This window comes from Macaca nemestrina, chromosome 9 (assembly GCF_043159975.1).
Source record: "Macaca nemestrina isolate mMacNem1 chromosome 9, mMacNem.hap1, whole genome shotgun sequence".
Classification (NCBI taxonomy): Eukaryota; Metazoa; Chordata; class Mammalia; order Primates; family Cercopithecidae; genus Macaca; species Macaca nemestrina.
In genome coordinates, this window is record NC_092133.1 from 42,871,005 (window position 1) to 42,898,776 (window position 27,772).

The 27,772-nt window shown below is 41.6% G+C and overlaps 1 long non-coding RNA gene across 1 annotated transcript in view; it reads left to right on the forward strand.

Annotated features, from left to right (window-relative positions):
- LOC139356058 (uncharacterized) overlaps positions 1-27,772 on the forward strand; it is a 115,784-nt gene that overhangs the window by 68,541 nt on the left and 19,471 nt on the right. The window lies entirely within an intron of this gene.

Consider the following 27,772-nt stretch of genomic DNA (forward strand, 5'->3'; position numbering starts at 1 on the left):
GTCAGAGCATAGTTTGGTTTTATGCATTTTAGAGAGACATGAGACATCAATCAACATATGTAGGATGAACATTGGTTTGCTCTGGAAAGGTGGGACAACTCGAAACAGGGAGGGGGCTTCCAGGTCATAGGTAGATAGGAGACAAATGGTTGCATTCTTTTGAGTTTCTGATTAACCTCTCCAAAGGAGGCAATCAGATATGCATTTATCTCAGTGAGCAGGGGAATAACTTTGAATAGAATGGGAGTCAGGTTTGCCCTAAGCAGTTTCCAGCTTGACTTTTCCCTTTAGCTTAGTGATTTAGGGAGCCCAAGGTATTTTTCTTTCACACTGCGAATTTGTCACAGTACACAGCAGCAATGGCCAGGCATAGACCTAGCTTTCTGGTTATGCAATGGGAGGGGCTCATGTTCCCCCAGCCACAAACCCTGAGCTGCCATGCCAGAACCGTACATTATCCTTATATTGTACTCTGACCTCTACTTACTCCAGAGCTGTTAATGCAGCTCTAAAATTTCTCAGCCCAAGGGGCAGAGTCCCTTTCCTGAAAGTTGATGTCTGATTCCACTGATCACTTTGTTCTTCTTTAGAAGGCAGCGGGCACTGGGGACCCACACACCTGCTGCTATTCTTGTCTTTGTGGTTTCCCCCAGGAACATTGGCACAACAGAGAGAGTGTGTCTGCTGTCTGGTTGTTTACCGTGTTTATATGACAATTTCCAAGCCAGTGCTACTAGTAATAAAGCTGATGTTTTCATCTTTAGTCTCCTGTATCTAAATCTCTAAAGGTTCCAAATTCAGAGAGGGGGGATAGAGGAATGACTTATCATCACATGCTTAAACACTAAGATTTTTTGCATTAAATTGCTAAACTATGACTTTGGCCACCACCTGCTCCTGTGGTTTCCCTCAGTTATTTCAGAAAATCGCTTATCACAAACTCTTTTGTTTAATAATGATTCATGCCTTTGCCACTACTGCCTGTGATCCCAAAGGATCACTGCTCTGTGGCTCATGGTGGCATCTATGATGCTTTTACCATTCAGGCCTCAGGAAAGGGCTCTGCTCTGCCCTTCACCACCAGGACCCAAACATGTCCCAGGCATGTTCTTCTCTCCCTACCACCTTGCTTAGGCCAGGCTAAAAGTGAATTGAAATTGACTCAAGGGTTGGGGAAGCACAAGAAGAGAACTTAGAGCTAATGTAAGATGTGATTTCTCTGAATCTGCAGGCCAACCCACTGCCTTCTGCCTAAATGTTGACTTGCTTACAAAGTACACGCTCATGCCCGCCACTGCAAGTACTCAAAGCCTGGTCAGGCTCATCACCAGAGGCACACAGAAACAGATGAGTTTTTCCTCCTCTCTAGTCTGTGCTCTACCTTCTCAATTCTTACTTCCTGTCATAGGATCTACTTCTTCCCAGGGCGATTGACAGTGGTGATGTTCACTCCTTTCAAGAGAAATACCACCCTCCATCTATTGAGATTTTACATGTTCCTCTGTCCCCCATTCCCTACCAGGCAATTGCATGATAACACAATGGTTTAATAATGGTACTTTCTAGGCTAATCTCCAGCCTCTTGGGGTAACAGTAGCTGCATTTTAGAAAATAGTATTTATTTTACATTTTTGTACTGTAGACTTCTTGAGATGATATCCCAAAAAACAGAAGTCTTTATCTTTCTAGTTTAAATTTCTTTGTTTTGAATGACTGAAAACTACTTGTGGCTTTAAATGTTCTGTTTGTCCAGGTTTTACTAACTAAGTTTCAAAAAGTCCCAGCCTGGATACCACATTACATGCTAATTACATGCTAATCCAAAGTCTTTAACATTACTTGCAAGGCATCACCTACTTGGGCTTATCCCACCAACACATATGAATGCATCTCCCATCATCTCAAACACACATATCTCTGCTCAGATCCAGGCACAGTCCCCCCAGGAGAAGCTACACTTGCATCTTTACTCATGCCACCCTCCTATCTAGAATCCTCCTCATCACTCAAATTTTCCTCCGTTTGATGAAGTCTTTTAATTTATTCCTTTGGATTCCTACAAGGCACTTCTCATTCATCCAAACCATCCACCTACTCAACAGGAGCACATTGAGGGCCTACAGTATGCAAGATGCTATGCTGACTCTGTGGGATTTCCATAAATGTATAACACACAGGGCCTCCCCTAAAGAGTTTTGTAATAAAGTATAGAAATAGCAAAGTCATGTTTCCCTTCAAGAATACCTCACATTTCTTTTCTCACCTCAAATCTTTATTACTCCTTCTCTTGTGCCCCATTCCTGAGAGTCAGAATAGTCATTCTCTGATTCCAAATTCTCCCCATGTTGTATAGAGAAAATAGATCAGGCAAAGACTTCCATTCAAACCCTAGATCATTCTGCAATTATCCCCATTCTTTCCTGCAATATCAATATTTCCTTGCTAGTGGCTCATTTCCATTTGCAAACAAATATGCTTAATATTATTCATTTAAAAAAAAAACTAAATTCACCCCTTGGACCTACACTTTCTCCAGCTCCTACCACCCTTTTCTGCTCCTCTTTGCAGCCAAATTTTCAAGCAGGATGAATATATGCACTGTCATTGCTTCCTTGTTCTTTTTCTTTTTTTTAAATTTTAATTAATTAATTTATTTATTTTAAGACAGAGTCTTATGCTGTCACCCAGGCTGGAGTGCAATGGTGCGACCTCAGCTCACTGCAACCTCTGGCCCCCAGGTTCAAATGATTCTCGTACCTCGGCCTCCCAAGTAGCTGGGATTACAGGCATGCACCACCATGCCTGGCTAATTTTGTATATTTAGAAGAGATGGAGTTTCACCACGTTGGTCAGCATGGTCTCGAACTCCTGACCTCAGGTGATCTGCCCGCCTCAGTCTCCCAAAGTGCTGGGATTACAGGTGGGAGCCACTGTGCCAGGCCCATTGCTTCCTTACCTCCCAGACTCCCCTAAATTCTCTCCAGAGTTGTTCATCCACCACTCTAAGAAAATGGTACATGTCAGAGTCACCAATGGCTGAGGCTCTTGACCAACCCCACATTTGTCTTTCGTGACCTCTGCTATGGTTTGGTTGTGGTTTGTCCTCACTAAAACTTATGTTGAAGTTTAATTGCCAGTTCAGTTGAATTGGGAGATGGGGCCTAGTGGGAGGTGTTTGTCTCATGGGAGTGAATCCCTCATGAATAGATTAATGTTGTGAGTAGGTTCTCACTCTCTTAGGAATGGATTAGTACCTGCAATAGCAGGTTGTTATAAAGTGAGATTACTCCTCCTGCATGGCCTCTTTGTTTGCACGTGCTTGCTTCTGCTCTGCACTCTGCCTTGAGTTATAGAAGTATAAGCCCCTCACCAGATACAGCTGCCCAATCTTGGACTTTCCAGCCACCAGAATCGTGAGCTAAATAAGATTCGGGTATTCTGTTATAATAACATTAAATGAACTAAGACAACCTCCCAGCTGGGCTTGGCCTGACTGACTGCCCTTCTTCCATGGAATCCTTTCTCTAGGTTTCTCGGCCACCACCTGCCTAGTTTCCCTCCTATGGCATTGCCTGCTGCTGCTTGGCCCTCTTTGCTGATTCTGCTTTTATACTAAATTTCTAAATGTTGAGGACCTCAGAGCTCTGTCAGGAATCCTCTTCTTTTCTTTTCCTTCAGTATAAACTCTTTCCCTAGGAATCTTCACAGTCTCTTAAAGATACTAATTATACTCAAACTTATATGTCCAACCCAGAACTCTTGAGCTCCAGATCCATCATCCTACACTCCATTGCACTCCAGCCTGGGTGACAGTGTAAGACTCTGTCTCAAAATAAATAAATAAATAAATATTTAAAAAAAAAAAGAAAAAGAAAAAGGAAGCAATGACAGTGCATATATTCATCCTGCTTGAAAGCATGCCTACATCCATTCAGATGGTTAATGGACATTTCTAACTTAACCTAGCCAAAAAAGCCCTATTAATTGTCCCCTACATTACATCTCCCCAAACAGCAACAATCATTTGCTCCATGTCGTGTCTTTCCTATGTTATTGAGTGATGACACTTGCCAGGAGCAGTTCCAGGTTTTATGGTCCTGAAGCTTAAAACATTTAGGGAGCCCTCTTTCACATAAAGAATACAAAATTTAAATACATATTTAGTATAAAAGTATTTGTTTAGTCTGAGAAAAGGAAACTACAATGAATTACAAATTTTAAACTACTGAAAAATACCATAAGAATCACAAAGTCAAGCAAGATAACATTAAACTTTATTAATTACCTGCCTGACAACTCTCTGTAATACTTTTTCCCTACACATTGGCTGCTTGTTCTTTGATTGATTTTTGTGTAACAACAACTTTATAATATGTTTCATAGCAAGAAGAGGATAAAAATTTAGATCATGTCTCTTGCAAGGTTAATAAAAAATTCATCTAAAAATTATGGATAGTTTCAAAACATTAATTTTAACTTCACAACTCCCTATTGGCATTATTTAAATAAAATGCACTTAAGACTAGATAGTTGTGGCATTATTTAAATAAAATGCACTTGAGACTAGATAGTTGCATACTTTGGACTGACCAGAACTGTCAATAAGAGTTGTTCCGTGAAAATGGACCTCATTTTTAAGAAGGTTTATTTGGCAGTTTTCACTGCCTGGGGCATGTATGGTGATACGGAAGAATGGCCCATGAGTAGGGTCCATATCACTGCTTATCCAGGTAGATTTTCAGACTGGAGTTCTTGATCACATATTGTCACGTCCAAAATATCTGCCCAGTACTTCAGAGTTTATGTTTTTTTGATTTTGAAATATGTCATAGACATGATTAAGCAATTCCACCTCTAGAATTTATTCTACAGGTAGATTATTTTTCTTTCTTCACACTGCATATGCAACCCATCAGTAATTCTCGTTGGCTTTTTCTCCAAACACTTTCCTAAATTGAGGTCCTTTTATCAGCCTCAGTGTTCTCCCCTGTTCTAAGCTGCAGTCACTTCCCTCGTGGATGACAGCAGTAGTCTATAGCTATCTTGCTACTTGCTAGCTTATTTTTACTTCCCTATCATCCACTGCCCCTACCTCATAGTACCCAGAAAGATATTTCTAAAGCAAAACTCAGCTCTTGTCATTCTCCTGCTTAAAACCTCAGATGGCTTTGAATCATGCTGAAAATAATGTGCAGATCCCTCAGGGCCTTATAAATATGGCCTTGCCCGTTTCTGGACCTCACCTTCTTCCACTCTTCCCCTTGGTCATCATGTTCCAGCCCCACAGATCCTCTTTCTGCCACTCAAACATGCCAAGCTTACATGCCAGCAGGACCTTTGCACATGCTGTTCCTCCCACTTAGAACGCGCCTGACCAGCTCTGCAAGCCAACTGTGCTCATCCTTCAGGCTCAGGTTAGGTGTCCCCTCTCACAGGGGCCTTTCTCTTTGCCTTATCTCAATAGCACTCTCCCTCCAGGTTTTTACCATATGCTTCCTTTTATAGCATTTTTTTTTTTTTTTTAGTATCAGGAAGTATCACATTGTATATAATTTTATACATTTTTGTCTCTACGAGAATATTGGCCCTCAAACTGAGATACACATACTTCCGGAGGTACATGAGGCCTTCTAAGGATATAAGAGTATAAATAATCAGTTTTAAGGGAATCTTTTTCCAGATACCTAATTTCCATATGAAACTGACCTGCAATGGAGACATTACGCTAGTTCTCCATTTCCCATTCCCCTATCACAGTCGTGCTTATCTTATGTACATGCCACTCACTCAACCTGAACTTACTGTGGGTATGAAAAAGTCTGGGGCTGGAAAAATGGGGCAATTAAAAATAAAAGTTTTCAAAAGTAAATGACTTTAATGACAGGATTTTAAAAAAATATTTTCCCAAGCATTATGGTGTCTAGTGTTTTGCTTCAGGAAAATTAAAAGAAAGCCACATATTTTTTCAAAGACCATTAAAAATTACTTTAACATGGATCACTATGTGATTTTCTGAATATAACTTAGAAGGCACTCAAATGATTAAGTTGCATTGAGAAAGCAAAATGTTTTCCATCTAGTTTCTGTCTAATTATTTATGTAAACCAAGTTTCTTAATGCTTATATTTATAAAAACAAAACTGAGAAATAGAATTGATGTTGAATCCTCTTATTCTAGCAATAACTGATATTTGTCCATAAATACACGAACTAACTGAAAAAAATAGTATTGTTAAGTTTCATTGAGAGGACTATTCAATAAAATTTTATTTCTTATGTTTAATAAGTACTCACTAAAATTTATAATACAGTTCTGTTGTTTTGATCAATCAGGTTTTAATATCTATTGTGTGTTAACTGAATCCAGATGAAAATTTTAACACTAAGAACTTTACAGTCACAAGAATAAAAATAATGAATTTAAATTTACAAAAGTATATTTGTTCAAGATAACTATCAACAAAAGAACTTTCAAATTTAAAAATATATTAGGATGAAATTATACAGAAGAAATGGAATGGAAATACAACTCAAGGGAGAAAAGGAACAAATTAAAATTTGTGATTATTAAAATGAACTTTTCATATATTTTTAGAATCAATAATGGTCATATAAATGAGAAGAATTGGTTGGACATACAAAATGCTAGAAACCTAGCTTCCAAAATTGCATCCAGAGCGTAAAGTGTTATTAGGGATTTTATAGACTTTTCCATCTCAGTAGGAACAGAAAACTTTTCTTACGTATATTTCTGTGTGATTATCACATGTCCAACTCAGGTGTGTTTTCCAACACTTTATGTAAGCAAGCAGGGACTGCCTGAACTGTCCTTCAACTCCATAGGGCCTACTTCCATGCTAGTCACTCAGTGGTGACAGTCATATTAAAGCAAACAAACAAACAAATGAAAAATTTTCTATCTCAGCCAGATTGTAGACAGGAAGGCTCTTTTAACTTAGAGAGGGATTTCTTCTAGGAAAACTAGCTGGGAAGCCCACTCCCATAGCACACTCCCCTCATAAGAAAGAGAAAGACAAACAACCTTTTCTTTGCTTGAGATGTGGTTTTCTGGAATCAGAGTAAAAATGGATTCAATAGACAAAGATTTCTGTCAATTAATTGCCATAGAATATAAGACTTAGATCAGCTGCTCAAAGCAAAGGAATTTTTAAGTGGCTTTATGGCCCTAAACCATTTGGTCACCTAGGGGTAGAGCCTTGTATAAGTCTATTCTTCCATTGCTATAAAGAGATATCAGAGATTGGGTAATTTATAAAGAAAAGAGGTTTAATTGTCTCAGAGTTCTGCAAGCTGTACAGGAAGCAGAGCAGCTCCTCAGGAGGTCTCAGGAAACTTTCAGTCATGGTGGACAGTGAAAGGGAAGCAGGCACATCTTACATGGCCACAGCAGGAGCAAGATAGACAGCAGGGAGGTGCTACACGCTTTTAAACAACCAGATCTTATGAGCACTCACTAATTATCATGAAAGCAGCACAAGTGGGAAATCTGCCTCCATGATCCAGTCATCTCCCACCAGGCCCCTCCTCCAACATTGGAGATTACAATTCAACGTGAGATTTGGGCAGGGACACAGATCCAAACTGTAACAAGCCTACACTCATTTATCCTGGAGGTGTCACCTTTGTTCTGACTAGCCTTTCTAGCAGTGACTACACAAGTGGCCTGCATCATTTCCTGACTTTAAAACTGCTCTCATTAAACTGTACTTTGGTGTTTTTTCATCAGGATGTTATAAGAAACAGTCCCATGAAATCCATTAATTCATTGTCATGTTTATTGTAGGAATATGGTTGAGGGTATGAATCACCATTTTACACAGCATCTTCCTTCTAAGGAGCCCAAGGTAGAATTTTTTTTCAAGTACCATAATCAGGAATATAGTTTTATTTCTTCTGAGCAGCTGGGTGAGTTTTAATCTTATGGACACTCTGGCCAACATGACTAAGCAGGTTTGGCCCTGTGCTGATGGCTGTGAAGTTTGAGTAGACGGATCAGCCTGTACCAGCAAGTATCCTGGAATTCATGGCAAACATTTTAGCGAATATGTGCTCACTTGACTACTAGTTTCATTTTTTTCTTCACTATTTTTATTTTTCTCACCCTACTTTTCTCATATACTGAATTAATCAGGACCTTCAGCCAGGTCAGAAACTCAACATAATTGAAAAAAAGAGAGAGAGAGGCTATATGATACCTACTAAGAAATTCCAGGAATCATTCTAGCTTCAGCCATGGTTGGATCTGGAAACTAAAAAACAAACAAACAAAAACAAAAATGTCTCACATTTCAGCTTTATAATCTGTCTCTCTCTCCATCTCAGAGTTCTTCTCTCTTCTGTGTTGACTCCATTCTTATATTCCTGCCTCCCTGTCTAGGGCCTCTGGCTGCACCAGGCTTGTATCATCCTACAGTTAGAAGTGCCAATGGAGGCCGGGCATGGTGGCTTGCACCTGTAATCTCAGCAGTTTGGGAGGCCGAGGCAGACAGATTACATGAGGTCAGGAGTTCCAGACCAGTCTGGGCAACATGATGAAACCCCGTCTCTACTAAAAATACAAAAATTAGCCAGGTGTAGTGGTGCATTTCTGTAGTCCCAGATACTTGGAGGCTGACGCATGAGAATCGCTTGAACCCAGGAGGCAGAGGATACAGTGAGCCGAGATCGAGCCACTGTACTCCAGCTTGGGGGACAGAGGGAGGATCTGTCTCAAAAAAAAAAAAGTGCCAGTGGAAGAAGAGCTTCTCTTTCCCTATCATTTTGACAAAGTCCCCAGGATTGAGTTTCTGTGAGTCACTTGGCCAAGCCACTGAGACCAGATGGATGGAAATGACCAATAGGCCAGGTGTGGGTTACACTCCTTCACTCAGAACTTGTGATGAAATGGTACCAGTTCCACTTGAGAGGTAGAATGTTTCCCCAGAGAAAATAATAAGGGTAAAATGGATATGAGACAGGCAAAACCACAACCCACTGTGTCCATTTACATTCCATTTTAACTTTTAAATTGAAGCATATACACTTTTATAAGCCCCTTATAGACTTTTTAGAACAAAGTGAACCATTGAAAACTAAATGGGAAATCAAATCTTAATTTGTCAGTTGCTTAGGGAGAATAAAATCAGAACAAATGAAATTGTGTGTATGGTGCAAGTATTTTATGGCTTTGGGCTCTTAAGAGCTGAATCATCTGTCAGTGCAACTAGGAACAGATAAATCACAACCGTGGGTCAGCCCCAGAGATACATTTCAGGTGCTTGCTTCCTGGACTTTCCTTTTATACAGCTACTGTTGTCCAGCTATTCTGACCACACTTGGTTATGATAATACTATTCACTCTGTGCTGTTTCAGACAAGCCAATGTTGCTAGAATTCCCGGGCCTTCCTGCTTCAGACCTGATAGGCAATCTGTCTTTTATTTGTCTTTGTATATATTTTGTCACGTCAATCACGGGCTGAATTTATATTTAACTCCGAGAGCTTGGGTGGTAGGGAGGATGCTGTTGAACCAATTAAACACTTACAATGGAGGCAAAAGATTCCCTCTTTTCTTTTTACAAAATGTTGTATGCCAGAGACAAGTTGGAAGGTTGAATGCCCTTAGTTGCTAGTGGTGATAGGGCAGCCTTTGTCACCAAGCGTCTCACAGTCTAAAATAGGGAGTGGTAGAAATGAATAAAACAATTACACTGGGTTTGTGCTGTACTCTCAGAATATAGGAAAGTGTCACTCGAGCAGTTTCTCTAGAAATCATGAAGAAAGCAGTGTAATCAACATTCAGATTCAACTATCCGCTAATGTCTTCCACAATGTCTCAGGGGACAAACACTTCTTGGACTCCTATAGAAAGATACTGCTAGAATTAACATTGGCACATGTATTTCATTGTTACGAGGTTGGCTGAAACTTTACTCTTCTCTGCCTCCTTTCCCCCACCTGGGAAGGGGAGAAATTAGGGCTAACAGGCATTCATTATTGTCAGTTAACACCAGAAAGCTTCACAATAACCCCGAGCATGGAGGGGACAAACACTCCCTGAGCTCCATAAGTCCACAGTTGTTATTTCACAAGACAAAGGACCAAAGTTCTGTTCAGATGGGAATAGGATCTCCTCACATAGGCTACTGGGGTATTACCGGAAGAAAGCAAGTCCTCTTACTGGCGAATAGTGTTAGATTTTAGAATATTAAGGAGGAAACTAATGGTAACCTGAAATGGAAGTCTGTCTTTTCTGTCCCTCTACCTTCACTCCATTCTCATTCAGCCGCATCCTCTCCCCTCATCTGTGGAAACCAGAGCTTGCTCCCAACCTCACCTTCTACTCTGCAAGATCAGCATGGACTGGCCAGAAGAGGGAGAGAGCTGGGGAGAGGGGAGCATCCACCATGAGGCCCCGGGTCCCTGCAGGCTGAAAGGACTGCAAGGTGATTAGAGAAGGAGTGGGACCAGGACAACAGGCATGAATAACTCTCTTCTTCTCCACATCCCTGCTTATCACTGCTTGTTCTACTTGGGATCTTTTTTGGTTTTCTTTTTTTAGAGACAGGGTCTCACTCAGTCACCAGGATGGAGTGCAGTGGTGTAATCACAGCTCACCGCAGCTTTGAACTTTTGAGCTCAAGTGATCCTACCCCCGTCCCCCGCAGCCTCCTGAGTAGCCTGGGACTACAGGCACAGGCTACCACAGTGGGCTAATGGTTTTGTTTTTATTTTTGTAGAGACCGAGTCTCCTATTCTCTTCAGGCTGATCTCAAACTCCTGGTCTCAAGCAATCCTCCTGCCTCAACTTCTGGAAGTGCTGGGATTTCAGGCATGAGCCACTACACCCAGCCTCTAGTTAGGACCTTTAAGGTAACTAACTGAAAGTTCTAGAAAAGAACTACATAGCTGCTTTGATGTCCAATATGTGTTTGTTTTAGGAAAATGGGGCATGGGCATCAAATGAGCATCAGCAGCTCCCTTCCTGTGTCTTGGTAGAAACAGGATCCAGGAAGCCAGGATTGTCTGTCCAGAAAATAGCTCTGTTCCAACAGTTTCTACTTCCCAAATCACTCCCTAGAGTCGCATGTTGTGGGAGAGAAGAGGAAAGACCTGCCAAGTAGTTTGCTGCATGTCTATAGCTGTCTGACCCCACAATGAATTGAACCTTCCTTAAGGAAAAACTCATTCCTTGTTTGTCCTTCCTGTCTCCCCTCATGTAGTAACAAGACTCAATATCTTGCCCAGGGAGACTTTTCAATAAATGATTATTAATATTTATGCCCAAATCAAAAAATAACAACATTTATTGAGCACAGTCTCCCAGATTGGCTTTATACTAATGGTGGTAGAAGATACAGGACAAAGTATCATAGGTGAGAAATACTGCTTTTAAAGAGTTAAAAAATATAACAAAAAAACCAAATCGCATAGACATAAAAAGAAAGCTAACAATTCTTTATAACGAGAAAAGCTTAGAGAGGTTCAGTCACATACACAAGGCATACAGATGGTAAGTGATGAAACTAGGATTCTAGCACTCTCCAAAACATCAAAACATTTAGCCAATGAAGGCAGTAGGGAAGGGATTCTGGGGTATTAACCAAATAGCTCCAGGAAAAAGGTTTCTGAAAAATTAGCCTCAAACCTGAACGAGGGTCTAACCTTCTAACTCCTTGCCCAAATTATTGTGAGATATGAAAATTATTTTTTTTTAAGCCAAAGATGTCTGAGTAATAGGCCAAGGTCCACTTTTTCTTATTGAGCTAGCTCTTTCTCAGTACTCAGCATGGGTAGCAGGTCCTCACACCGTCGTTATTTCTGGCTGACTCTCTTAAATGATGTGTTTAAGTCAACAGCTCAACTGTCTTCAGAAACATGATGAATGAAAGACACAGGAGGCTTCATGCCTAGTTTAAAACTTTCAGGGAGTTGACAGTTTTCAATCACCTTCTCTCTTGTTATCCAAATCTTTATTGGTTTGTTTGTTTTTCTTACTGGTGATCCTAAGGCACCCCAAATTTAAGCTTCTTAGGCATCCCACAGCAGCAAAGTCTATTAAAACCAGAATCACAAGTAGCTAAAACCCAAGACTCAGTGTTGTTAGGGAAAAACCTCGCTGAGATAGCTGCACTTTGTAGCAGACTTTTTCATCAGTTTGTCCACTCCGCCCACACCCCTTCATCATGAGAGGGAAGCAGATATGCAGAGATAAGAGGCCATGTGCCTGGGTCGCTGGCAAGAGGGATGCCCTGGTGGCCCAGCTGCTGGTGCCAGTGCCCGTGGGGCCTGCTGTCCTGTCTGCCCTTGGGTTCCACTTTTAGTTTTAAGGTCATTTTAATGGTCCTGAACACAGACATCATTGCTCTTTATCCATTTGTCACTAGAGTCCTTTATTATATTTTGTGAGTTTTCATTTACATCTTTGCGGTACCACTCTAGGTTCATTTTACGTACCTAATTGGAGTAGTTACTTGGTTTTGCTTTTATGTAATCAGAACAAAATACATTTGGCTTATCCACAATGGAATATAACAGTAAGCTAAAAAGTAAATTGCAAGTATTTGGGGAGATAGGAAAAGATTATCTTCAGTTATAAATCTGAATTATATCTCTAGTCACGAATTGTGGAGGGGGTTTCCAAATAGCTTTTAAAAATATTACTTGTTTCTTTTATTTATACAGTATCATCACATTCCATTATCTTAACTCTTAAAGTCTCTGAACTGGGAATGCCATACAGACTAATTCAATTGTCATTTTACAGATCAGGAAATTGAGGCTCAGAGAGGTTAAATGTCCCATTAGGCTGTTTGGTCCAGGAAAGGTTATTTTAGGCCAGCGCCTCCACCCCGGCCTTGACATGAGTGGGAAACAGATGTTTCTACATCTCTTCTGTCAGTAGGAATTTCCCTAATTGCTTTGGTCAGGGGACCTCATCTTTGATGCAAGTCTTTAGGGACAAATGGGGGTCTTTTCATTGCCAACAACTCATTTCTATGTGATAGGATGTTGTGAAGTATTGACTGAAGTTTTTCCTGCTCTTGACTTTGATTTATGACACAGATATAATGAACCATTGAGGTGTAAGTTATCCAAGTCCCTTGGAATTCAAAGAAAGTCCTACTTCTGGCTGCAGGATGCCCTTCTCACTTGTCACCACTGACCACAGGGTACAGTAGAGGCTACCCTGGGGCCCCTTGGGGAGGAGAGATATAAGCTGACTTATAGAGGAAAGAGGTTGCTTTTGGGGAGACCCTTCATATTTAAAGCCAGGCTGCCCCGCTCTCAAGAAGAAGGCCACCAACTAGTTTTTCCCTACAGGCACTGAAGTGATGCCCAAGAGAACTGCCTTGTAAACTATGGTGGGCCGATGGTCATTTCCATCCTTAGCTGAATGTCTGCTCAGCCTCTTGATATGCTGATCCAGTGGTAGATGAGCCCTGGGGAGAGATCAGAGGCAGGATAGGGAGAAAAAGAGGGCAAAGAACATCTCCCTCAGGTTCTCATTTCTCTAAAGGCAGAAAATAATCAATTCCTCATGTGCCAAAGTCTCCAGAGAAGAGACAAGGTTGGGCAGAGGAAGGAGCTCCAGGGCTTCTGGGCCACCACAGGCAAGGGCACAGAGAAAAACAAGGCACGAGGCCCCTAGCTGGTGGAGAAAATGGGTTTTTGAAAGGAGCTACTAGTGCTTTTTGGGTGTGGAAGGGGCTGCTTGGGGCTGAATAACTGGCCAGTGAGGTTCCTTGTGTTTCCAATTTGTCCAATCCCTGGACAAGGAACATGGATTCAGGAGAGGAGCTTGCCAGAGGGACCACATCTGGAGAGGTTGTCTTGTGGGGCTTATCGTTTCTCTGTCCCACATCCCAGTACCAGAAAACTAAGTGCAGAGAAGTGAACGGTGGACCATTCTTCAGCTGCATATCTCCCTCCATCCCACTGTTCCATCCCAGGCAACCAGAGCCCCCAGAGCAGCCTGAGCTGGGCAGCAGGGTTGGGAGGAAGAGAACTTTGAATTGAACAAGGCATGGCTGTTTCAAAATGAATAGGTCTAAGGTTTTTGTTGTTGTTTGTTTGTTTGTTTGTTTGTTTTGAGACAGAGTCTTGCTCTGTCGCCAGGCTGGAGTACAATGGCACAATCTTGGCTCACTGCAACCTCCGCCTCCTGGGTTCAAGTGATTCTCCTGCCTCAGCCTCCCAAGTAGCTGAGACTACAGGCGTGGACCACCACGCCCAGCTAATTTTTGTATTTTTAGTAGAGACGGGGTTTCACCATGTTTGCCAGGCTGGTCTCGATCTCTTGACCTCGTGATCCACCCGCCTTGGCCTCCCAAAGTGCTAGGATTACAGGCGTACACTACTGCGCCCAGCCAGATCTAAGTTTTAAGACCCTGGTTCCAATAACTAAAAGTGTTCCAATAACTAAAAGGCTGTTCCAATAACTAAAAGTGATGAGAAAGTATAGAATCTAACTATGATGTTCTTATCTCTCTGAAATGGAGGGTTTGAAGGAGCCAACGCTGACTGAGTGCTCTTCCTGGGTTTTGTACTATACGAAGTGTTTTGTACTACTCTAAGTGTTGTGTACTATGCTAAGTGTTTTGTATGCTGCAGCAGTTACGGTGGGTTGTGGATGGATAAGCAAAGAAAAAATAGATTCAAATCCACCATGTGCTTATCTTATATGCCTGATTTATCTAACCAAGAATCCAGGAACTTTGAGAAGCAGATAGCACAACAGGGTGGGACGAGGTGCAGTTTTTATATCTGTAGACTTGATCCTGGCCTCCAGAGTCTCTAACAAGTGGTGAACTTCTGGTGACAGCATGCATACAAAGCAAAGTCTGTACAGATCTGAAGCTCTTGGCTTGCTCTGCCATCACATTTTTATGCCTGAGATTGCATTACTATTCTGCAAAAAAATGCAGTTAAAATCTATGTGCTTCTATTCACATTAGCAAAGACTTGGAACCAACCCAAATGTCCATCAATGATAGACTGGATTAAGAAAATGTTGCACATATACTCCATGGAGTATTATGCAGCCATAAAAAAGGATGAATTCATGTCCTTTGCAGGGACATGGGTGAAGCTGGAAACCATCATTATCAGCAAACTATCACAAGAACAGAAAACCAAACACCGCATGTTGTCACTCATAGGTGGGAACTGAACAATGAGAACACCTGGACACAGGGCGGGGAACATCACATACCAGGACCTGCTGAGGGTGGGGGACTGGGGGAGGGATAGCATTAGAATGAATACCTAATATAAATGACAAGCTGATGGATGCAGCAAACCAACATGGCACATGTGTATACCTATGTAACAAACGTGCACGTTGTGCACATGTACCTAGAACTTGAAGTTTAATAATTTTTAAAAATCTGTGTGTTTATATTTAAGGACATGTTTACAAATATTGGATTCTCCTGGTTCTTGAACTAAACTTGCTGTCAGGCAGACCATATTCTCATCCATAGGGAAATATAGAATCATGCGCATGTCTTCCTGATCATTATCTCTGTCTCCAACCCTCCATTTCACCACATATACATCATCCTTGTAATGCTGTATCCCAAACAGATGTCACCTTATTAGTGCTCACAAAAGGCCTGTGGAACAGAACACAACTGAGATTAAAGACATTACCTAAGTTACCCAAAGTTACACAGCCAGTAAGTGACCAAGCCGAACTTTAAACACTGGCCTGCCTGACTCTTACCAATACTCATACTGCCTTTTTCTGAAGGAGGCACAGAGCTTTCCCCATCATCTCCACCTGGTGGCTGGGTCAGGATGGGGGCAGCACATTGGAGAATATCGCATCCCAGGGATGTGGTAAGCTTCAGTCCCCAAAGTCCTAAGACCCTTTAGCTGTGGCCAGTGTGGGTCCTCAGAAGGTCAGCCTCCCTCAACCAAGTGTTTAGGGAGAGACTCTAGCTTTGGGCTACCTTGGCGGCCTCCACAGAGCATCCTGAGCTCTAGAGAGCAAAAGGCATATCAACTCAGACACCTCTCTTTATAATCAGAAGAACCATCCATTTTTTCACCTCCCTCATGTTCCAAGCACTATACTAGATACATTATATAAATATTATTTGATCATTATAATATGCTTTGAAATAGATGTTATTATTGTTCATTTTTTTAGTTAGGGGAACTTAGGCTCAGAAAAGTGAGTTATCTGATAAGTGCCATGGCTAGGATTGGAATTGAGTTGTATGTGTTAGATTGCCTGCATCAAGGCCCTGCCTGAGTCTTCCTTGCTCCCATTGTAGCCAGGGCACTCTGCTCTGCCAGACTTTGGACTCGTATGACTTATTTGGCTAATGAGCCATTGTTACTCCATTTGTTAACATATGGAATACAAGCCAATTATGCTTCTTGCCCTTATACTCTTCTTGTTTCTCTGACTTTACCACAAGAATATGCTTGGGTAGCCTAGAGAATGAGACAGGCAGAGAACGACCAGGCCAGCCCAGCTGTTCGCAGATGTGTGAGAGAGCCCAGCTAAGATCAGCAAGCCATCCAGCTAGCCAACCTGCAGCTGGCCAGCTGCTGACTACAGACGTATGAGCAAGTAGGCCCTCCTGATCCCAGCTCAACGTAGTATAACCCCTCAGCCAACCCTATAGGTTCAAAAATAATAATAAAAAGTGTTGTTTAAGCTAGTAAGTTTTGGGGGTGGTTTATTAACAGCAATAGCTGTCAGATACAGTATGTCTCCAAACCTGCACACCTGCGTTTTTCCCTCCTCACTATATGAAACGCATAACCTTAAATCCAACAGTGTCAGAGGCACTTCATTGTCAGGGTAAGAGGTTGTGCTAGATGACTTCCAAAGCACCCTCAGCACCAGGATCTATGATTCTCTGTGCAGCAAGCAAAATCTGTCAGCAGTTTTCCTTCATCATTTTTTTCTCTCTCTCTCCAGGTAACTTTGGGCCACTTTATGACAGCCCAGATATCTGTGATCCTGTAGTGTGCTGCCCTAGTCTGGTCAATGCTTGGAGTTTTATAATCCTCCAGAGCTTCAGTTTCTTCATCTATAAAATAATCATGGGACTTCCACTAGGGGCTTCATCTATAAAATAATTATAGGGCTTCTAATTGCAATTAATCTGGTAAAATCTTTTTCTTCAACAAACACCAATAAAGAGAATCAAAAATAGTTTGATTTTTTTTTTTCAAGCTGGAGAGTGGCACATATCCACTGTTTTATCTAGGATTAGGTCCCAGGAATATCTCCTGTTCTCTGTTACAATGAAGTCCAAAGGGCCTTGATCATATTGACATTCCAGAGAGCATCATTCAGGTCCTCTATATTGATTGAACTTAATAAGTGGGAAGTGGCAAGTAGTTTGGATACTGTAGTAAAAATACATGTATACCAGAGGGAGGGAGCTACATCCCAAGGAGATTCAGATACTCTCCACATTGGTCTAGTTTTTGGGTCCAACAGTCTGAGTCATGCGGAGAAATCCCATCCAAGGTAAAGGACAAGTTGTACTTTGCTTCTCCTACCACTAAGAACAGGCACAGCACTAAATAGGCTTCTTTGGATTCTGGAGGCAGCATATTCCATACTTGGGACTAATTCGCAACACATTTATTGAGTGACTCAGAAAGCTTCCAGGTTTGAGTGGGACCAGAGCAAGAGAATCTGCAGCAGATTCAGGCTGTGATGCAGTGAAAAGTGTTCTGCCATTCAGGACATATGACTCATCAGACTCAGTAGTGCTAAAAATAGCTATGGCAGATACCAATTCCATGTGGAGTCTCTGCCAAGGTCAAACAGAAGAGTCACATCACAGACCCAAGGCTTCTGGAGCAAGGCCATGCCATCTATGGCAGAGAACTAGTTACCATTTGCAAAGCAGCATCTGGTGTAGTTCTGGGCCTTAGCAGAGGCTAAGTACCTGAGCATGGGACATAAAATTACAGATCATGAGATGGGTATTATCCGATTCACCATTTCATGAGGTCAGGCAATCCATTGTACAATAGAAATGGTACATTTAGACTTGGATCCAAGCAGACCCAAAAGGTACAAATAAGTTTACATGAATAGATTACACAGACCTTCATGTTACCTACCTCTGTTGCACAAATTCCTCGACCTCAGTTCTCACTATGACTTCATGGAGATTCCCCTGCAATCAACTAACGGAGAGAAAAAACTCCAGCCTGGTGTAGAGCTGGAATAAGTACAGCTATCACATTTCAGAAATACTCAGAGGTAGTCCCAAAGGACAGTGCAAAAGGAAAATCCTCCCAGTCAGCAAGACTTTCAGCAGTGTAATTGGTCATTCAGTTTAAATAAAGCAAAAAACAGCTTGAGGTACAGACATACACAGAACCTAGAGAAGTGAAGAGTGGCTTGGCTGGCTAGGGGATCCTGGGAAGAGAAAGATTGAAAGACCAGAGAAAAGGAAGTTTGGGAAAGAGTCATGGAAATGGGAGCAACACACCTGTATCTTTGAAGGGGAGGCACTGAACAGGTAGGCAGGATGAGTTGTCCTATGGATCTAAGCCAGCATCTCCTCTCAGCCACCTCAATACTTGGGCAATGGGCTCATGAGTGGCCACTGTTGTAGGGATGGTGCTATTAATGAGCCCAAGATTATGGCATTCCTCTTATTATGGCTCTCACAGGCACTGGCATTCATGAATGCCCTTCCTGACATCTGCAGAGACTGACACCGAGCACTTGCTATGGCACTATTATTGTAAGGAAACCAGCCAGCCACATGGTAGCATTTATTATTGATCATGTGATTACTATATTACTAGAAGGGGAGGTTTGGATCATAATCCTGCAAGACACAGTCTGGAACACTGTAATCCCAAATGTTGAAATCCCAGAAAAATCAAAATCCCTAAAGTCTAAAGTCCCTGATGCCTAAAATTCTGAAGATCACAATCACAGAATAGTTGCATCATGTTAGAACTATTACCTTGTTGTCTTTATTTGGAAATTAAGTACGGCTTAAGAAGATGTGTATGGGTGCCAAGTTAACAAGGGGCAGATCTGTGGGCTTCATTTTAGGTGTCAACTTTACTGGATTGGGAAATACGTAGAAACCTGGTAAAGCATTATTTTGGGTGTTGCTGTTCAATCACCAGTATTGTTTCCACCAAATTTGTGACCTGTATATGAATGCATGCAGTACGGATTTCCAAGTACCCCAAACAACACAGAAGAGTGACCCAGAATATTGGAAAATTTAATAGGGAACATTCATGTCAGTGACTCATAGAAAAAGCTCAAACAGAGCAATGTCACGTATAAAGTTAGTATGAATGTGTTCTCCAAGGACAGCCATATCCGAAAAGAAAAATAGCAGCTATTCATCATGATGCAAGATTTCAACATATAGTTGCTGATTGTGAAAGTTAGCTAGGTCTTATGAATGATTGCCCATAACCTATTCCTGTAACGTACTTTTTCATATGTTAAATTTTCTTTTTATGTCGTTTCTTTTCTTTTTTAGCTTTTTTTCACTATTTTAAATTACGAACATTGTTTTTTACAATTTTTTTATACTCTATGTTTCTGTTTCATCTTTGCATCATTTCTGATATGGGAGGTAGACATTGTATAGAGATTTTTTGAGAGTTCTAATTTGTTTTACGCATTTGTTGCAAACTTGACCTCATAAAAGTTCATTATCACAATTTTGTGTGTGAGCATTGTGTGTATATGTAAAAACATTGAAACTTTCTCAGTAAATTAAGGGACCTTCTTTCCTTTTTTTTTTTTTTTTTTTTTTTGAGACGGAGTCTCGCTCTGCCGCCCAGGTTGGAGCACAGTGGCCGGATCTCAGCTCACTGCAAGCTCTGCCTCCCAGGTTTACGCCATTCTCCTGCCTCAGTCTCCCGAGTAGCTGGGACTACAGGCGCCCGCCACCTCGCCCGGCTAATTTTTTTGTATTTTTAGTAGAGACGGGGTTTCACCGTGTTAGCCAGGATGGTCTTGATCTCCTGACCTCGTGATCCGCCCGTCTCGGCCTCCCAAAGTGCTGGGATTACAGGCTTGAGCCACCGCGCCCGGCCTGGACCTTCTTTTCTTACATCTGCATTTGTGAAAGATGAAATTTCTCGAAACTTCAGCTCTTTGGGTAACCCCATACGTGGTGGTGACCCATGGCGATTTTTGATTGATCTTGTCAAAAGACTTAGGTTGTTCATCACAGTACTTCAGATGACCACAGTTATAAAGCTGAGTGCACACAATTACCAACCATAGTGACATTTGTTTATACATTTCCCTTTTTGACCTATTTCTTTACCATACAGTTTGCCTACTCATACCTGTTATATCTGTGTGACTGTCATTAGTATACCTGAGTGTTTATGCTTGCAAAAATATGTGTGTTATTATTGTCCATTTTATTGTTTAGAGTGGCCCATGAAATGTTCTGATGTGTTTTTATATGTTTCTCAAATAAATCCCCTTTTAAAAATGTAAATAAGTATATTTTAAATAATTTTAAAAATTAGTTTTTCCAGATCTTTTGGAATTTCAACATTTGGGATTGTGGCATTCAGGATTATGATTGACTAGGATATGCTGGACCCCTTCATACCCAATGATTCATCCTCACCAGATTTGATATCTCTCTCTCTGGTTATGGGTGTGCCTTCGCTACCTGTGGTGCCTCTTCCAGCACCCCCCACTCCAGGTCTTATAGAATGTCTGATTTCTTGACATGAAATCTACATATTATATTGTATTAGACCAACAGACCTGTTTTACAGTGAAGAGGAGGTGATGTCTGGCATATAACTATGGAACTCATTTGTCCTACTATATACTAAATCACCTGGAAGAAGCCAGAATGATAGAATGGTGGAATGGTCAATTAAAGGCTCAGCTTTCTTGATATGGCATCATATCAAGAAAAACATATCCTGCAGAAGTGGGGTGCATTCCTTTGGAATGCAGTATACACAATGAACCAATAACTGACATATAATGTTGTATACCCAATAGCTAGAATACATGGTTCTGGGAACCAAGAGGGTGGGAGTAGCATTGACCCCTCTCACCATAATTCTCAAGGACTCACTTGTGAACTTGTGCTTCCTATTCCTGCAGTCTTAAGTTGTGACTGGTTCTTTTTTTATGAGCAGTAGGAGAAGGATGTTTCCACAAGGGCACTCAGTAAAGGTTCTATTGAATCTGAAACTAGTATTAGCATCTAGTCATGTTTAATTTTTAAAGCCAATGGGCCAAAAGTTAGATTCAGGAATTGTTAATTATTAATATAACTCTTTTCCCAGGTTACTATGAGGAGCTAGGATTAATGTTGTATAGACAGAGCAGGAAGGAGTGCATCTGGAATCAGAGGTATTTCTTGGTGCTTCCATGCTCAGTGATAACCATAAATGGGCAATTATAGGAATCATGATCCAACAAGGAAAAACTAACCATGGGCTCCAATCCCTCAGAAGTGAAAGTCAGGTCACCCCACCAGACAAGCATCCTATACCTACTGAAGTGAAGCCAAATATGAGAAAAATATGGAAACGATAGTGGAGGAAGAAGATGATAAACACCAATTATAGCCTAGGAGCAGTGGCAGCCACAGAGGCTCCAGCTTGTTCCATCAATCCTCCTGAATTGAGTATTTAATAGATTTTAAGACCACACAACACCTTGAAGACTCTCTGATGCACTAGATTTAACATATGGCAAGAACAGATGCAAGTGATGTGAAGGGACCAATGGATGTTGGTCCAGACTAGTTCCTTGCTTCATGTCCTCTTAGTCCACCTTTTACGCTGGTCATTGCTGCCACAACATGCAGGTATAACCTGGAAACACTGTTCTCTGCCACTGCACTAGTTTCTGATGGCTGCTATAACAAATTATCACAAAACATGGTAGCTTAAAACAACATAAAACTTTTCCCTTGCAGTTCTGGGTGCCAGAAATCCAAACTAAATCTTACAGGGCTAAATTGAGGTGTTGGTACAGTCATGCTCCCTCTGGAGGCTCAAGGGGAGAACCTCCTTCCTCAACTTTTCTGGTTCTTGACATACATTCCTTGGCTCATGACCCCTTCTTCCATCTTCAAAGCCAGTGGTGTAGCATCTTGTCTCTCTGAATCTGGTTTCATCACATGGCCTTCTTTTTCAATGTTAGTCAAATCCCCCTTTTATAAGGACACGTGGGATTGCACTTAGGGATCACCCAGACAATCAAGGATGATCTCTTCATTTCAAAGTGTTTAATTTAATCACATCTGAAAAGTCCATTTTATATATATATATATAAAGTAATATTCATGGGGTCCAGAGGTTAGGACCTGGATACATTTGGGGGCTGTGATTAAGCCTACCATAGCAACCATCATATGGTATGCCTAAGGGAACATGATCAGGCATTCTGGTGCACACAAAAAAATATGGAAGTTTAGCCGGGCACAGTGGCCCACTCTGTAATCTCAGAACTTTGGAAGGCCAAGGTAAGTGGGTCACTTCAGCTCAGGAGTTGAAGACCAGCCTGGGCAATATAGTGAAACCTCGTCTCTACTAAATATGCAAAAAAAAAAAATAGCCAGGCGGAGTGGCGCGCACATGTGTTCCCATCTACTCAGGAGGCTGAGATGGGAGGATAGCTTGAGCCCGGGAAGTGGAAGTTGCTGTGAGCTGAGATTGTCCACTGCACCTCCAACCTGGGTGACAAAGAGAGACCCTGTCTAAAAAAAAAAAAAAAAAAAAGGCAGTGGTTGGCAAGATGGCCAAATAGGAACAGCTCCAGTCTGCAGCTCCCAGCAAGATCAATGCAGAAGGCAGATGATTTCTGCATTTCCAACTGAGGCACCCGGCTCATCTCACTGGGACTGGTTAGACAGTGGGTGCAGCCCACAGAGGCCAAGTTGAAGCAGGGTAGGGTGTTGCCTCAACCAGGAAGTGTAAGGGATTGGGGAACTCCCTCATCTAGCCAAGGGAAGCCATGAGGGACTGAGCTGTGAGGAGTGGTGCGTTCTGGCCCAGATACTACACTTCTCCCACAGTCTTCACAACCTGTATACCAGGAGATTCCCTTGGTTGCCTATGCCACCAGGGCCCTGGGTTTCAAGCACAAAACTAAGCAGCCATTTGGGCAGACATTGAGCTAGCTGCAGGAGTTTTTTTCCATACCCCAGTGGCACCTGGAAGGCCAGAGAGATGGAACTGTTCACTCCCCTGGAAAGGGGGCTGAAGCCAGGGAGCCAAGTGGTCTAGCTCAGCAGATCTCACCCCCATGGAGACCAGTAAGCTAAGATCCACTGTTTTGAAATTCTCGCTGCCAGCACAGCATCTGAAGTCGACCTGGGATGCTTGAGCTTGGTTGGGGAAGGAGCATCCACCATTACTGAGGCTTGAGTAGGCAGTTTTCCCCTCACAGTGTAAACAAAGCTGCCTGGAAGTCCAAACTGGGCAGAGCCCAACACAGCTTGGCAAAGTCACTGAGGCCAGACTGCCTCTTTAGATTCCTCTTTTCTGAGAAGGGAATCTCTGAAAGAAAGGCAGCAGCCCTAGTCAGGGGCTTATAGATCAAACTCCCATCTCCCTGAGGCAGAGCAACTGGGGGAAGGGGTGGCCGTAAGCTCAGCTTCAGTAGAATTAAACATTCCTGCCTGCCCGCTCTGAAGAGAGCAGCAGATCTCCCAGCATAGCACTTGAGTTCTGCTAAGGGACAGACTGTCTCCTCAAGTGGCTCCCTGACCCCTATGCCTCCTGACTGGGAGACACATCCCAGAAGGGATTGATAGACATCTCATGCAGGAGAGCTCCAGCTGGCATCTGGTGGGTGCCCCTCTGGGATGAAGCTTCCAGAGAAAGGAACAGGCTGCTGTTCTGCAACCTCTGTTGGTGATACCCAGGCAAACAGGGTCTGGAGTGGACCTCCAGCAAACTCCAGGAGACCTGCAGCTGAGGGCCCTGACTGTTAGAAGGAAAACTAACAAACAGAAAAGAATAGCATCAACATCGATAAAAAGGATGTCCACACAAAAACCCCATTCCAAGGTCACAAACATCAAAGACCAAAGGTAGATAAATCCACAAAGATGAGAAAAAAAATAAGCACAAGAAGGCTGAAAATTCCAAAAACCAGACCACCTCTTCTCCTTAAAAGGATCACAACTCCTTGCCAGCAAGGGAACAAAACTGGATGGAGAATGAGTTTGACAAATTGACAGAAGTAGGCTTCAGAAAGTGAGTAATAACAAACTCCTCCGAGGTAAAGGAGGATGATCTAACCCAATGCAAGGAAGCTAAGAACCTTGAAAAAGGTTAGAGGAATTGTTAACTAGAATAACCAGTTTAGAGAAGAGCATAAATGACCTGACGGAGCTGAAAAACACAGCATGAGAACTTCCTGAAGCATACACAAGTATCAATAGCGGAATTGATCAAGTGGAAGAAAGGATATCAGAGATTGAAGATCAACATAATGAAATAAGCATGAAGACAAGATAGATAAAAAGGAATGAAAAGGAACAAACAAAGCCACCAAGAAATATGGGACTATGTGAAAAGACCAAACCTACACTTGATTGCTGTACCTGAAAGTGACAGGGAGAATGGAATCAAGTTGGAAAACATTCTTTTTTTTTTTTTTTTTTTTTTTTTTTTTGAGACAGAGTTTCGCTCTTTTTGCCCAGGCTGGAGTGCAATGGTGCGATCTCGGCTCACCGCAACCTCCACCTCCCAGGTTCAAGTGATTCTCCTGCCTCAGCCTCCCGAGTAGCTGGGATTACAGGCATGTGCCACCACCCCGGCTAATTTTGTATTTGTAGTAGAGACAGGGTTTATCCATGTTGATCAGGTTGGTCTTGAACTCCCGACCTCAGGTGATCCACCTGCTTCGGCCTCCCAAAGTGCTGGGATTACAAGCGTGAGCCACCACACCAGGCAGAAAACACTCTTCAGGATATGTCCAGGAGAACTTCCCCAACCTAGCAAGATAGGCCAACATCCATATTCAGGAAATATAAAGAACACCACAAAGATACTCCTCGAGGAGAGCAATCCCAAGACACATAATTGTCAGATTCACCAATGTTGACATGAAGGAAAAAATGTTAAGGGCAGCCAGAGAGAAAGGTTGGGTTACCCACAAGGGGAAGCCCATCAGACTAACAGCAGATCTCTTCAGAAACTCTACAAGTCAGAAGAGAGTGGGGGCCAATATTCAATATTCTTGAAAAGAATTTTCAACCCAGAATTTCATATTCAGCCAAACTACACTTCATAAATGAAGGAGAAATAAAATTCTTTACAGACAAGAAAATGCTGAGGGATTTTGTCACCACCAGGCCTGCCTTACAAGAGCTCCTGAAGGAAGCACTAAATACGGAAAGGAAAAACCATTACTAGCCACTGCAAAAACATACCAAATTGTAAAGACCATCAACACTGTGAAGAAACTGCATCAACTAATGGGCAAAATAACCAGCTAGCATCATAATGAAAGGATCAAATTCACACGTAACATTAACCTTAAATGTAAATGGGCTAAATGCCCCCATTAAAAGACACAGACTGGCAAATTGGATAAAGAGTCAAGACCCATCGGTGTGCTGTATTCAGGAGACCCATCTCACGTGCAAAGACACACATAGACTCAAAATACAGAGATGAAGGAATATTTACCAAGCAAATGCAAAAAAAAAAAAAAAAAAAAAACCCACAAGGGGTTGCAATTCTAGTCTCTGATAAAACAGACTTTAAACCAACAAAGATCAAAAAAGATAACAAAGGGCATTACATAATGGTAAAGGGATCAATTCAACAAGAAAAGCTAACTATTCTAAATATACATGCACCCAATACAGGAACACCCAGATTCATAAAGCAAGTCTTTGGAGATCATGATGATGCTGGCCTCATAGAATGAATTAGGGAGGAATCCTTTTTCTATTGCTCAGAAGAGTTTCAGAAGGAATGGTACCGGCTCCTCTTTGTACCACTGGTAGAAGTCAGGTGTGAATCCCCCTGGTCCTGGGCTTTTTTTGGTTGGCAGGCTATTAATTACTGACTCAATTTCAGAACTTGTTATTGGTCTATTCAGGGATTCCACTTCTTCTTGGTTTAGTCTTGGGAGGGTGTATGTGTCCAGGAATTTATGCATTTCTTCTAGATTTTCTAGTTTATTTGCATAGAGGTGTTTATAGTATACCCTGATGACCATCGATGCAAAATTCCTCAATAAAATACTGGCAAACCAAATCCAGCAGCAAATCAAAAAGCTTATCCACCACGATCAAGTTGGCTTCATCCCTGGGATGCAAGGCTTGTTCAACATACACAAATCAATAAACATAATCCATCACATAAACAGAACCAATGACAAAACCACATGATTATTTCAATAGATGCAGAAAAGGCCTTTGATAAAATTCAACACCCCTTCATGCTAAAAACTTTCAATAAACTAAGTTTTGAAGGAACATACCTCAAAATAATAAGAGCTAAATCTATGACAAACCCACAGGCAATATCATACTTAATGGGCAAAAGCAGGAAGCATTCCCTTTGAAAACATGCACAAGACAAGGATGCCCTCTCTCACCACTCCTATTCAACGTAGTGTTGGAAGTTCTGGCCAGAGCAATTAGGTAAGAGAAAGAAATAAAGGGTATTCAAATAGGAAGAGAGAAAGTCAAATTGTCTCTTTTGCAGATGACATGATTGTATATTTAGAAAACCCCATCATCTCAGCCCAAAATCTCCTTAAACTGATAAGCAGCTTCAGCAAAGTCTCAGGATATAAAATCAATGTCCAAAAATCACAAACATTCCTATACACCAATAATAGACAGAGAGCCAAATTATGAGTAAACTCCCATTCACAATTGCTACAAAGAGAATAAAAACCTAAGAATACAACTTAAAGGGGATGTGAAGAACCTCTTCAAGGAGAACTACAAACCACTGCTCAAGGAAGTAAGAGAGGACACAAATAAATGGAAAAACATTCCATGTCCATGGATAGCAAGAATCAATATTGTAAAAATGGCCACACTTCCCAAAGTAATTTATAGATTCAATGCTATCCCCATCAAGCTACCACTGACTTTCTTCACAGAATTGGAATAAACTACTTTAAATTTCATATGGAACCAAAAAAGAGCCCATATAGCCAAGACAATCCTAAGCAAAAGAACAAAGATGGAGGCATCATGCTACCTGACTTTAAACTATACTACAAGGCTACAGTAACCAAAACAGCATGGTACTGGTACTAAAGCAGATATATAGACCAATGGACAGAACACAGGCCTCAGAAATAACACCACACATCTACAACCATCTGGTCTTTGACAAACCTGACAAAAACAAGCAATGGGGAAAGGATTCCCTGTTTAATCAATGGTGTTGGGAAAGCTGGCTAGCCATATGCAGAAAACTGAAACTGGACCCCTTTCTTATACAAAAATTAACTCAAGATGGATTAAAGACTTAAACATAACACCTAAAACCATAAAAACCCCTAGAAGAAAACCTAGGCAATACCATTCAGGACATAGGCAAGGAAAAAGACTTCATGACTAAAATACCAAAAGGAATGGCAACAAAAGCCAAAATTTACAAATGGGATCTAATTAAACTAAAGAACTTCTGCACAGCAGAAGAAACTATCATCAGAGTGAACCGGCAACCTACAGAATGGAGAAAGTTTTTACAATGTATCCATCTGACAAAAGGCTAATATTCAGAATCTGCAAGGAACTTAAATCTACAAGGAAAAAAACAAAAGAACTCATCA